Source organism: Kogia breviceps, chromosome 10, assembly GCF_026419965.1.
Source record: "Kogia breviceps isolate mKogBre1 chromosome 10, mKogBre1 haplotype 1, whole genome shotgun sequence".
Lineage (NCBI taxonomy): Eukaryota > Metazoa > Chordata > Mammalia > Artiodactyla > Physeteridae > Kogia > Kogia breviceps.
In genome coordinates, this window is record NC_081319.1 from 13,037,501 (window position 1) to 13,051,004 (window position 13,504).

General features: G+C 42.1%; 1 protein-coding gene across 3 annotated transcripts in view; it reads left to right on the forward strand.

The window, feature by feature from the left end:
- The window catches only part of CRBN (cereblon), a 50,434-nt gene that overhangs the window by 13,163 nt on the left and 23,767 nt on the right, over window positions 1–13,504 (forward strand). The gene's annotated exons all lie outside the window — the stretch shown is intronic.

The window sequence follows — 13,504 nt, forward strand, 5'->3', positions numbered from 1 at the left end:
AGTAGCTTTTGTACAGCTGTGGCATACTTGTATTTTCAGACTTGATACAGGCACTTGAAATATACTTTTACTCTTGTTTATTTTAGCAGTAGAACAGTGGAAGGTTTTGCTGTCATAGTCATTTTCAGTGTAACTGCTGAAATAAGCACGTGGCGGACGGCTCTGTTGGTACGTGGCTCCATGGAGCGGTTTTGGAGCGTGGGGAGTCGTTTAGTGCCTAACAGTGTGTCTGGCACTGGGTGGTGCTGAGACGTGGTTCTTTGGTGGGGTAACCGCATCAGGGTGTGCCTCCACAGCCTTTCAGTATCTAGACAGCTGTGTATTTCACTCACTGGATATGTTTTCAGGAGGTAGTAAGTATTTTGATTTATATAATAGTTCTTCCACACCAAGATTTTTGTTAAAAACTCTTAACCGCTTATAAATCGTAAGTTAACTCTTTCCACAGCTCTAAGCATGGAGTGAGAGTGATTGGAGTTAATTTCTGACTTAAGTGCTCTGGACGACTAGTTCTGTGTTCTCTTTGCAGGTCCTTGCCATCTTAAGCCTGAACTCGGGTTAGGCAAATAAAACTTTTGACATGTAGTTTTTGTGTGGATTACTGATTAGACTCTTCCTGTTCTGTGGTTAAAGTACCCCCACGTGTCCACATTGAATTCACAGTTAGGCCTTTGCAGCTGGCTTGTCACTGGCTCAACAACAGCAGGGAAGGACACATATGCACAGGCCAAGGAGGCGCACTTTGGTTTGGAGCCAGATCTTTTGACCTTTCCCTGTTGTCTTATTTCTCCAGTAATTCTGGACTCTCAAACATGAGCCCTCAGTTACCTTCATATTCAGAGTTGCCAAGAACTAAACAGAAGGTGTGAAGGAATGAGAGAGACATAAAAGGTTTTCAGAGACAGAAATGCCTCATCCCGTGTATTTTTCAGATCGTTCAAGGGGATCCCTCGCTTAAACTTTGGGTAGAGTTTCTTAGGTTCTGCAATTTGGATCTAGATCACTAGGCCAAGAAAGATTGCTAGCTGATCTATTTTGAACTCCAGGTGCCCTACAGGCTCTGTTCTACTTTAGAGAGAGCACTGGGAGCCATCCTGCCAGCATCAGAACGTGGAGTGGAGCAGAGGGAAGGGACAGCGGATGACACCGGTGGGAACCCCGCTGGCCCCGTCTCAGTGGGTCGTCCTGCTGCACCCGTAGCCGGACACTAACTCGCGTCTCAGCGCTTGCCTTCAGGCAGGCCTGGGGCTCGGGTCAGCCCTCTCTGCAGACTTTATTTCCATCTGACTTGTGCATCTTTGGGTCTGAGAAATGGTTCACGGGGCCAGAACTGGGAGACGCTTAGTTGATTCTTAAGCCAACTCGCAGTAATCGGGTTGCCACACACTTTTCCACCAGAAAAGATACTTAAAGGGTCTAGGAGTGGAGTTTTGCCTTCCTGACATGTATTCAGTTAACCTCGAAACTGTGCGCACACCTCTCTTAACATTTGCCATTGAAAACTTAAAAATCCAAATAACACAATTATTTACACTTCTGTTATTTATCTTCCATCCTGACAAGGGAACATTGGAGAAGATGTCCCTAACGATTAAGGAGTTAGGCCAGTATTATCAGGACGCACTCTTCCAAACCCACTTGTATCTGGAAACCTTCCTCATTCAGTGATTTGATCTTTGAAACTCATGTTTACTTATTTCCTTCCTTATCACAGTGCCTTTCTCTCCTCACTGTGTTTACTGTAGTGGGATTCCCTGAAATAGAGGAAAGTGTTGTTTCACCTACTTGGAGTACAATGTGAATGTTTCTAAGTATACTCCCTGCTTGCCCAGACTATCTATCTACTTGTTCATTTATAAAGCCCTTCTATGTTAATCAGAAAAAGAGTTGAGTATGAAGTATAAAAAAGAAATGAAATGTGGGTGGGCTTCCCTGGTGGCGCAGTGGTTTAGAATCCGCCTGCCAGTGCAGGGGACACGGGTTCAAGCCCTGGTCCCGGAAGATCCCACGTGCCATGGCGCAGCTAAGCCCGTGAGCCACAACTACTGAGCCTGCGCTCTAGAGCCTGCACGCCACAACTACTGAGCCCACGTGCCACAACTACTGAAGCCTGCATGCCTAGAGTCCGTGCTCTGCAATAAGAGAAGCCACTGCAATGAGAAGCCCGCACACCACAACGTAGAGTAGCCCCCCGCTCGCTGCAACTAGAGAAAGCCCGCGCACAGCAACGAAGACCGAACACAGCCAGAACAAAAAGAAATAATGATTAAATTTGTTTTTTTAAAAAAAAAAGAAAGAAAGAAATCAAATGTGGGAACATATTAAGAAAGTGACTGAAGCGTATCCGTCTGGTCTCTGATAAATTTGTAAGCCATGGTTGCTCCTTGCTTCTCGTACAGAACAGGGAGGAACTGAGCGCTGACTCAGAAGGGGGAGGCCCCAAACGGGAGTTCACGGGTTAGCATCTCAGTCTTCTTCCCAAGTTTGTTCATGAAAATACAGATAAATATTCTAACTTCTTTCCTTTTTCTTCTGTAAAAGGATCCATACTGTCCTGCACCTTCTTCTCCCCTAAGAGTGTAGGAGATTCTTCTGTATTCGTTTTTGGAGCACTCCTTCCTTCTTTTGAAAAGCTGCACAGTATTCTCTGTATGGATGCACTATAATTTATATAACCAGTCCCCTCTGGATGACAGACCTGCACTAAGTGCTGTGCACAAGTGACCTTTCGTACAGGTGAATATATAGGGCAGATTTTGAGAAGTGGGGTTATTGGATGTCAGGGCAACTGCACTTGTAATGTTGGCAGGTGTTTTCAAAGTACCTCACTAAGGAGGTTGTTCCTATCTGTGTCCTGACTGTCAGTGTTTGACCAAGGCTTTGGAGTAGCCAGCTTAATTTTTGCTGATCTGATAAGTGAAATAAGTGAAATAAGTGAAATGAGTATCTTGTTGGAGGTGTAATTTGAATTTCTCTGAATATCAGTGAGGTGTGTGACATTTTGTGTTTAAGAGCAATTCATATTTCGTTTAGTTGGTATTGTCTTCGTAGTCTTTGCCCTTCGTTGATTGCTAGGAGTTCTTTACACATTACGAAGCTTATCCCTTTGTCCGTGATTAATGAGTCCCAAACGTTTCCTTTAGTTTGTCATTTTTTTTGTCTTTTGTTTTTGGTGTGCTGTGATACATAGTTGAATTTATCTTCTTTATTTTTAGTTTTTTTTTAACATCTTTATTGGAGTATAACTGTTTTACAATGGTGTGTTACTTTCTGCTTTACAACAAAGTGACTCAGTTATACATATACATGTGTTCCCATATCTCTTCCCTCTTGTGTCTCCCTCTCTATCCCACCCCTCTAGGTGGTCACAAAGCACAGAGCTGATCTCCCTGTGCTATGCGGCTACTTCCCACTAGCTATCTATTTTACATTTGATAGTGTATATATGTCCATGCCACTCTCTAACTTCGTCCCAGCTTACCCTTCCCCCTCCCCATATCCACAGGTCCATGCTCTAGTAGGTCTGTGTTTTATTCCCATCCTACCACTAATCTCTTCATGACATTTTTTTATTTTCTTAGATTCCTTATATATGTGTTAGCATATGGTATTTGTTTTTCTCCTTCTGACTTACTTCACTCTGTATGACAGACTCCAGATCTATCCACCTCATTACAAATAACTCAGTTTCATTTCTTTTTATGGCTGAGTAACATTCCATTGTATATATGTGCCACATCTTCTTTATCCATTCATCTGTTGATGGACACTTTGGTTGCTTCCATGTCCTGGCCATCGTAAATAGAGCTGCAATGAACATTTTGGTACGTGACTCTTTTTGAATTATGGTTTTCTCAGGGTATATGCCCAGTAGTGGGATTGCGGGGTCATATGGTAGGTCTATTTGTATTTTTTTAAGGAACCTCTGTACTGTTCTCCATAGTGGCTGTATCAATTTACATTCCCACCAGCAGTGCAAGAGTGTTCCCTTTTCTCCACACCCTCTCCAGCATTTATTGTTTCTAGAGTTTTTGATGATAGCCATTCTGACCGGTGTGAGATGATATCTCATTGTGGTTTTGATTTGCATTTCTCTAATGATTAATGATGTTGAGCAGTCTTTCCTGTGTTTGATGGCAATCTGTATATCTTCTTTGGAGAAATGTCTGTTTAGTTCTTCTGCCCATTTTTGGATTGGGTTGTTTGTTTTTTTGTTATTGAGCTGCATGAGTTGCTTATAAATTTTGGAGATTAATCCTTTGTCAGTTGCTTCATTTGCAAAGATTTTCTCCAATTCTGAGGGTTTCCTTTTGGTCTTGTTTATGGTATCCTTTGCTGTGCAAAAGCTTTTAAGTTTCATTAGGTCCCATTTGTTTATTTTTGTTTTTATTTCCATTTCTCTAGGAGGTGGGTCAAAAAGGATCTTGCTGTGATTTATGTCATAGAGTGTTCTGCCTATGTTTTCCTCTAAGAGTTTGATAGTGTCTGGCTTTACATTTAGGTCCTTAACCCATTTTGAGTTTCTTTTTGTGTGTGGTGTAAGGGAGTGTTCTAATTTCATACTTTTACATGTAGCTATCCAGTTTTCCCAGCACCACTTATTGAAGAGGCTGTCTTTTCTCCACTGTATATCCTTCCCTCCTTTTTCAAAGATACAGTGACCATATGTGTGTGGGTTTATCTCTGGCCTTTCTATTGTGTTCCATTGATCTATATTTCTGTTTTTTTGTGCCAGTACCATACTGTCTTGATTACTGTAGCTTTGTAGTATAGTTTGAAGTCAGGGAGCCTGATTCCTTCAGCTCCATTTTTCGTTCTCAAGATTGCTTTGGCTATTCGGGGTCTTTTGTGTTTCCATACAAATTGTGAAGTTTTTGGTTCTAGTTCTGTGAAAAATGCCAGTGGTAATTTGATAGGGATTGCATTGAATCTGTAGATTGCTTTTGGTAGTAGAGTCATTTTCACAATGTTGATTCTTCCAATCCAAGAACATGGTATATTTCTCCACGTATTTGTATCATCTTTAATTTCTTTCATCAGTGTCTTATACTTTTCTGCATACAGGTCTTTTGTCTCCCTAGGTAGGTTTATTTCTAGATATTTTATTCTTTTTGTTGCAGTGGTAAATGGGAGTGTTTTCTTAATTTCACTCAGATTTTTCATCATTAGTGTATAAGAATGCCAGAGATTTCTGTGCATTAATTTTGTATCCTGCTACTTTACCAGATTCATTGATTAGCTCTGGTAGTTTTCTGGTAGCATCCTTAGGATTCTGTATGTATAGTATCATGTCATCTGCAAACAGTGACAGCTTTCCTTCTTCTTTTCCGATTTGGATTCCTTTTATTTCTTTTTCTTCTCTGATTGCTGTGGCTAGAACTTCTGAAACTATGTTGAATAAGAGTGGTGAGAGTGGGCAACCTTGTCTTGTTCCTGATCTTAGTGGAAATGGGTTCAGTTTTTCACCATTGACAACGATGCTGGCTGTGGGTTTGTCATATATGGCCTTTATTATGTTGAGGAAAGTTCCCTCTATGCCTACTTTCTTTTTTTTTTTTCTTTTTTTTTGCGATACGTGGGCTTCTTACTGTTGCGGCCTCTCCCATCACGGAGCACAGGCTCTGGACGCCAAGGCTCAGCGGCCATGGCTCATGGGTCCAGCCGCTCCGTGGCAGGTGGGATCTTACCAGACTGGGGCACGAACCCGTGTCCCCTGCATCGGCAGGCGGACTCTTAACCACTGCGCCACCAGGGAAGCCCTATGCCTACTTTCTTGAAGGTTTTTGTCATAAATGGGTGTTGAATTTTGTCAAAAGCTTTCTCTGCATCTGTTGAGATGATCATATGGTTTTTGGTCTTCAGTTAGTTAATGCGGTGTATCACATTGATTGATTTGCATATATTGAAGAATCCTTGCATTCCTGGGATAAACCCCACTTGATCATGGTGTATGATCCTTTTCATGTGCTGTTGGATTCTGTTTGCTAGTATTTTGTTGAGGATTTTTGCATCTATGTTCATCAATGATGTTGGCCTGTAGTTTTCTTTCTTTGTGACGTCTTTGTCTGGTTTGGTATCAGGGTGATGGTGGCCTCGTAGAATGAGTTTGGGAGTGTTCCTCCCTCTGCTATCTTTTGGAAGAGTTTGAGAAGGATAGGTGTTAGCTCTTCTCTAAATGCTTGATAGAATTCGCCTGTGAAGCCATCTGGTCCTGGGCTTTTGTTTGTTGGAAGATTTTAAATCACAGTTTCAATTTCAGTGCTTGTGATTGGTCTGTTCATATCTTCTATTTATTCCTGATTCAGTCTCGGCAGCTTGTGCATTTCTAAGAATTTGTCCATTTCTTCCAGGTTGTCCATTTTATTGGCATATAGTTGCCTGTAGTAATCTCATAATCTTTTGTATATCTGCAGTGTCAGTTGTTACTTCTTTTTCATTTCTATTTCTATTGATTTGAGTCTTCTCCCTTTTTTTCTTGATGAGTCTGGCTAATGGTTTACCAATTTTGTTTATTTTCTCAAAGAACCAGCTTTTAGTTTTATTGATCTTTGCTATTGTTTCCTTCATTTCTTTTTCATTAATTTCTGATCTGATCTTTATGATTTCTTTCCTTCTGCTAAATTTGGGTTTTTTTTGGTTCTTCCTTCTCTAATTGCTTTAGGTGCAAAGTTAAGTTGTTTATTCGAGATGCTTCCTGTTTCTTAAGGTATGATTGTATTGCTATAAACTTCCCTCTTAGAACTGCTTTTGCTGTATCCCATAGGTTTTGGGTCGTCGTGTATCCATTGTCATTTGTTTCTAAGTACTTTTTGATTTCCTCTTTGATTTCTTCAGTGATCACTTCGTTATTAAGTAGTGTATTATTTAGCCTCCATGTGTTTGTATTTTTTACAGATCTTTTCCTGTAATTGATATCTAGTCTCATAGTGTTGTGGTCAGAAAAGATACTTGATATGATTTCAATTTTCTTAAATTTGCCAAGGCTAGATTTGTGACCCAAGATATGATCTATCCTGGAGAATGTTCCACGGGCACTTGAGAAAAATGTGTATTGTGTTGTTTTTGGATGGAATGTCCTATAAATATCAAGTAAATCCATCTTGTGTAATGTATCATTTAAAGCTTGTGTTTCCTTATTTATTTTGATTTTGGATGATCTGTCCATTGGTGAAAGGGGGGTGTTAAAGTGCCCTACTATGATTGTGTTACTGTCGATTTCCCCTTTTATGGCTGTTAGTATTTGCCTTATGTATTGAGGTGCTCCTATGTTGGGTGCATAAATATTTACAATTGTTATATCTACTTCATGGATAGATCCCTTGATCATTACGTAGTGTCCTTCTTTGTCTCTTGTAATAGTTTTTATTTTAAAGTCTATTTTGTCTGATATGAGAATTGCTACTCCAGCTTTCTTTTGATTTCCATTTGCATGGAATATCTTTTTCCATCCCCTCACTTTCAGCCTGTAAGTGTCCCTAGGTCTGAAGTGGGTCTCTTGTAGACAGCATATATATGGGTCCTGTTTTTGTATCCATTCAGCCAGTCTGTGACTTTTGGTGGGAGCGTTTATTCCATTTACATTTAAGGTAATTATTGATATGTACGTTCCTATTACCATTTACGTAATTGTTTCAGGTTGTTCTTGTAGGTCTTTTCCTTCTCTTATGTTTCTTGCTTAGAGAAGTTTCTTTAGCATTTGTTGTAAAGCTGGTTTGGTGGTGCTGAACTCTCTCGGCTTTTGCTTGTCTGTAAAGGTTTTAATTTCTCCATCAAATCTGAATGAGGTCCTTGCTGGGTAGAGTAATGTTGGTTATAGGTTTTTTTCCTTCATCACTTTGAATATGTCCTGCCACTCCCTTCTGGCTTGTAGAGTTTCTGCTGAAAGATCAGATGGGGATTCCCTTGTGTGTTATTTGTTGTTTTTCCTTTGCTGCTTTTAATATGTTTTCTTTGTATTTAATTTTTGACAGTTTGATTATTATGTGTCTTGGCGTGTTTATCCTTGAGTTTATCCTGTATGGGACTCTCTGTGCTTCCTGGACTTGATTGACTATTTCCTTTCCTATATTAGGGAAGTTTTCAACTATAATCTCTTCAAATATTTTCTCAGTCCCTTTCTTTTTCTCTTCTTCTTCTGGGACCCCTATAATTCGAATGTTGGTGCTTTTAATGTTGTCCCAGAGGTCTCTGAGACTGTCCTCAGTTCTTTTCATTCTTTTTTCTTTCTTCTGCTCTGCAGTCGTTATTTCCACTATTTTATCTTCCAGGTCACTTATCCGTCCTTCTACCTCAGTTATTCTGCTACTGATCCCATCTAGAGTATTTTTCATTTCATTTATTGTGTTGCTCATCGTTGCTTGCTTCCTCTTTATTTCTTCTAGGTCCTTGTTAACTGTTTCTTGCAATTTGTCTATTCTGTTTCCAAGATTTTGAATCATCTTTACTATCATTATTCTGAATTCTCTTTCAGGTAGACTGCCTATTACCTCTTCATTTGTTAGGTCTGGTGTGTTTTTTTCTTGCTCCTTCATCTGCTGTGTGTTTTTCTGTCTTCTCATTTTGCTTATCTTACTGTGTTTGGGGTCTCCTTTTTGCAAGCTGCAGGTTCATAGTTCCCGTTTTTTTTGGTGGCTGTCCCCAGTGGCTAAGGTTGGTTCAGTGGGTTGAGTAGGTTTCCTGGTTGGGGAGACTAGTGCCTGTGTTCTGGTGGATGAGGCTGGATCTTGTCTTTCTGGTGGGCAGGTCCACGTCTGGTGGTGGTTTGGGATGTTGGTAGCCTTATTATGAGTTTAGGCAGCCTCTCTGCTAATGGATGGGGCTGTAGGCCTGTCTTGCTATTTGTTGGCCGTAGGGTATCCAGCACTGTACGTTGCTGGTCCTTGAGTAAAGCTGAGTCTTGGTGTTGAGATGGAGATCTGTGGGAGATTTTCACCATTTGATATTATGTGGAGCTGGGAGGTCTCTTGTGGACCAGTGTCCTGAGGTTGGTTCTCCCACCTCAGAGACACAGCCCTGACGCCTGGCTGGAGCGCCAAGAGCCTTTAATCCACAGCTCAAATTAAAAGGGAGAAAAAATAGAAAGGAAAGGAAGGAAGGGAGGGAGGAGGGAAGGAAGAATTGAAGGAAGGAAGAAAGCAAGGAAGAGAGGAAGAAGGAGGAAGGAAGGGAGGAAGGAAGGGAGGAAAGAAGGGAGGAAGGAAGGAAGGAAGGAAGAAGGGAGAAAGGAAGAAAGAAAGGAAGAACACAATAAAGTAGGATAAAATATAGTTATTAAAATAAAAAATAATTATTAAGAAGCAAAATTTTATTAAAAATAAACACAATGGGTCAGTCAGAACCCTAGGACAAATGGTGAAAGCAAAGCTATACAGACAAAATCTCACACAGCAGAACACACACACACACACTCACAAAAAGGAAAAAAGGGGAAAATAATAATATATCTTGCTCCCAAAGTCCACCTCCTCAAATTGGGATGATTTGCTGTCTATTCAGGTTCTCCACAGATGCAGGGCAGTTCGAGTTGATTGTTGAGCTTTAATCCGCTGCTTCTGAGGCTGCTGGGAGAGACCTCCCCCTCTCTTCTTTGTTCACACAGCTCCTGGGGTTCAGCTTTGTACTTGGCCCCGCCTCTGTGTGTAGGTCGTCTGAGGGCCGTCTGTTCTTTGCTCAGAGAGGATGGGGTTAAAGGAGCAGCTGATTCGGGGGCTCTGGCACCGGCCGGGGGGAGGCAGGGGCACGGATACGGGGCGATCCCGTGGCGGCAGAGGCCAGCATGCCACGCGTCCTCCTGGGGAAACTGTCCCTGGATCTCGGGACCCTGGCAGTGGCGAGCTGCACAGGCTCCCGGGAGGGGAGGTGTGGAGAGTGACCTGTGCTCGTACATAGGCCTCTTGGTGGCGGCAGCAGCAGCAACCCTAGCATCTCACACCCGTCTCTGGTGTCCGCACCCACACCTGTGGCTCGTGCCCGTTTCTGGAGCTCCTTTAAGCGGCGCGCTTAAACCCCTCTCTCCTCGCGCACCAGGAAGCAGAGAGGGAAGAAAAGGTCTCTTGCCTCTTTGGCAGCTCCAGACTTCTCCCGGACTCCCTCCCGGCCAGCCGAGGCGCACTAACCCCTTCAGGCGGTATTCACACCGCCAACCCCAGTCCTCTCCCTGCGATCCGACTGAAGCCCGAGCTCCAGCTCCCAGCCCCCGCCCATCCTGGCGGGTGAGCAGACAAGCCTCTCGGGCTGGTGAGTGCTGGTCGGCACCGATCCTCTGTGCGGGAATCTCTCCGCTTTGCCCTCTGCACCCTGTTGATGCGCTCTCCTCCGCGGCTCTGGAGCTTCCCCCTCTGCCACCCACAGTTTCTGCCCGCGAAGGGGCTCCTAGTGTGTGGAATCCTTTCCTCCTTCACGGCTCCCTCCCACTGGTGCAGGTCCCGTCCCTATTCTTTGTCTCTGTTTTTTCTTTTTTTCTTTTGCCCTACCCAGGTACGTGGGGAGTTTCTTGCCTTTTGGGAGGTCTGAGGTCTTCTGCCAGCGTTCGGTGGCTGTTCTGTAGGAGAAGTTCCACGTGTAGATGTATTTCTTATGTATCTGTGAGGAGGAAGGTGATCTCCGCGTCTTACTCTTCCGCCATCTTCTCTCCATCGAATTTATCTTTTTAATACTTCCATATTCTGAATCATAACTAGAAATACTTCCCTGTGCAGAGGAGTCTTCATTCTTTAAGAAAAGTAAAGCATGGAATCTTTTACTTCTGATTTCATTGTCTGTAATGATCAGAATGTAAGCTTTGATGCACGTGCAGGTGATCCTGGTATGATCTCAGTGCTCCTGTTCCCAGGCAGCTCCCGGTTGTCCTTTGACTGTTTTCTGAGAGGGTCATATTTTCCCTCACTGACATGCTACCTTATTATAGGTCAGATTCATGTTTTTTATTTTATTTTTCTTCTGCTCTGTGATCAGTTTGTTTATGCCTCACCAGGATACTGCTATAACTGTTGAGTTTATAATTTTGTAAGTAAAAATATGACCAGTAACCCCTCACTGCTCTTCTCTTTTTAAGGTTTGTTTGGCTACTATTGCTTCTTAACTTTCACACGTGAACATTACAATCTGTTGTTGCCTTGTTCCAGGATAATAATAGTAGCAGGAGTAGTGATTTTTGTTGTCTGTTTTTATCGTAAGGAGAAAAGTCTTTGAATTGTGGCTCTGTGTATTCAGGGACTTCCTCAAACCAGAGTAGTGATTTCCCTGGCATACACCTTAAGCTTATAGCTGTCCATCTGCCGTTGTGAGCTTAGAAGCCTCGGGATCAAGAAAAAGCTCGCCATTCAATTCCAGTTCTTATAAGCAAGTAGGATTTGATGAAGGAAGGAAGGAAACAGAAACTTGTTTCAAAAATTCAGAAGCTTGAATTATCTGGATAAATTATTTTTATCATTTACATTGCTGATTGTGATAGGTCTTAATACAACAAACGACCACCTTTGATCACCATGTAAACCAGTGGTAACATTTTACTATTCACACTTAGCCTTTTACATTACTCTTCCAGTTTCATTGCACTTCAGAGAACCATTAAGTGGAGTTTGACCTTTTTTGAACATTCTACATTGTTGGGAGGCAAAGCCGAAGCTATAGTTATGAGGCTTAAAAATGGAAAAAACGTGATGGGTTACCTCCACGTAACAGACAGTCATTTGAAGGGCCCTTCTGGCCGCTTTCAGGAGTAAATCATGGAGCGTATACTACTTCGTCGGAAAAATCAGTCATTGGTCACTTTCAAGCACCTAACTTTTTGGCTAGTATTAAAATTTTCTTGAAGTATAGCCCTTTTAGGAAGTAAATCATGGTGTTGATAGACTTGAAGAATGCCCATAAATTGCTGGGACTTACCACCAGTATTACCCAGATATAAGTCAGGCCTTTCCTATTGTGCCAAGAATCTAAATGGAACTCTTAAATTTGAGGATATTGAAGTGGCTTAAATTTTGGCAGTTCAGTAAAAGCTAGCTGATCTCTTCTGGTTTACTTCTCATCAGTTTGTATACTTGACTTTGTAAAGGGTGTAATATTATTAAGGTTGTAGTACGTATATTTAATTGATTTGTAAATAGAACTGTGCAACCTGTCAGGGTAATCCTGATAAAGCATTTGAGAGGCCGTCTCACGTTGAAAAGTAGGGAACAGAGACCTGAGGCTGCAGCTTGTTCACATTCACAAAGCCTGGTCGGGGCAGATCGGATGGTCATGAACCTGACCCTGATGGTGCCTTGCCCTTCATATCCTATTCGCTGTATATTGTAGTGAGAAGTAATGTTTATATATAAATTATTTAAATTTCTTTTTATCTTTCTGTGGGTGTCAAATTACTTGCTTTTGTATCACAAAAGTGATCATTTTGATGTGTAAAGTGTATATTAGTGACCGAATTCAGAGTGTGTCAGTCATCCAAACTGAAACTTCATCGGATCTTTGTCATTTCGTAATGCTAAGTACCCCTCTAGAAAGTAAGCTTCTCCCCACTAAAATGTAAGCTCCACAGGGCAATGATTTTATTCTTTTGCTGTGCTTTTAATCATTGGTGTACACCAAATGCATAAAAATGTCAGGTACATCCTAGGTGCTCACAATATTTGTTGAATAAGTAACGGTTGGAGTCAGTCCCCGTGAACACACATCCTAGCCAGTCGCCATTTACCAGCTGTGACCTTGAACAAGCATCCTTCTGTGCCTGTTTCCTTACCTTTAAACTGGGGTGATAATACTGCCAATCTTATCAAAATCTGTTAAGACATGTAAAGTGGTTGCCATTACTGTTACTGAATATTCAGTTACCTGATGGGCTGTTAGCACGTTTTATTCTGTAACTGGACTCTGACAGAAATTCTTATGAGCGTTAGGTTTTGGTCTGCGTCCTCAGGCTTAAGTCACTACCTGAGCATGTGTTCAGAGGCCATCCCACACCATCTTTGGGTAGCTTCAAACATAAGAATTATATTGAGCCCAAAATTCTTCTTTAATAAGAATCCATTGGTTTGAGCTGTAGCCCACGAGCCTTTGAGGGCAAGTCTGTCCTCATCCACATAGGAGTTTCTGATTTATTCGTGAGCAAGTATCACATCCTCTTGAGAGGCAGCTCCAAACCACACATCCCTCCCTAGTGTGAACTCTAAACCTTATCTTCAGCATCCTGGCCCCTGACAGTGAAACTTCCCATTTGTGACCCTCACAGAAGAGCAACATTACTGTGTCATCTTAGTGCCTAGTCTTCTTCTAATAGCGCTAGAGTAAGATTGTGGGGGGGCGGGGAATAGGGGGTGAGCTCTGCAGTGCATTGGTTAGTTTACAACCATCAGCTAAGACCCCAAGTCCTCTCTGCATGTGCCGTGTACCCACGTTCCTCATCTCGCACCCACTCAGTCTTGCAGGTGCAAGCGTAGGACTTCCCTTTTATTTTGTTAAAAGGTTATCTTGCCTGTCTTGTTCCACTCTGATAGTTCTTTCTGATCTC